This window comes from Penaeus monodon, chromosome 20 (genome assembly GCF_015228065.2).
Source record: "Penaeus monodon isolate SGIC_2016 chromosome 20, NSTDA_Pmon_1, whole genome shotgun sequence".
In the NCBI taxonomy this organism is placed as follows: domain Eukaryota; kingdom Metazoa; phylum Arthropoda; class Malacostraca; order Decapoda; family Penaeidae; genus Penaeus; species Penaeus monodon.
Window position 1 is genome coordinate 37,787,988 of NC_051405.1, and position 269 is coordinate 37,788,256.

Genomic DNA, 269 nt, shown 5'->3' on the forward strand with positions numbered 1-269 from the left:
GCACACCACTTTACTTTCTACTACCCCCCCCACCCCCCCGTTGTGATCAGCTGATCGGGCAAATCTCAAACTCGTTGACCCCGAATGCCAAAGCCTCGAGGAAGGGTCAGAGGTCACGGGGAGGGGGCCAGGGGTCAAGAGAGGTCAAACTGGTAACATTTTCGCGACTTTATGCGTTCTCTGTCCTTCGTTTTTTTTCAGGGGTGGGGGTTGGGGGGGTGGGGGGAGAGGTTAAACAGAGGGAGTGAAAATAAAAGTTTGGAAAATAG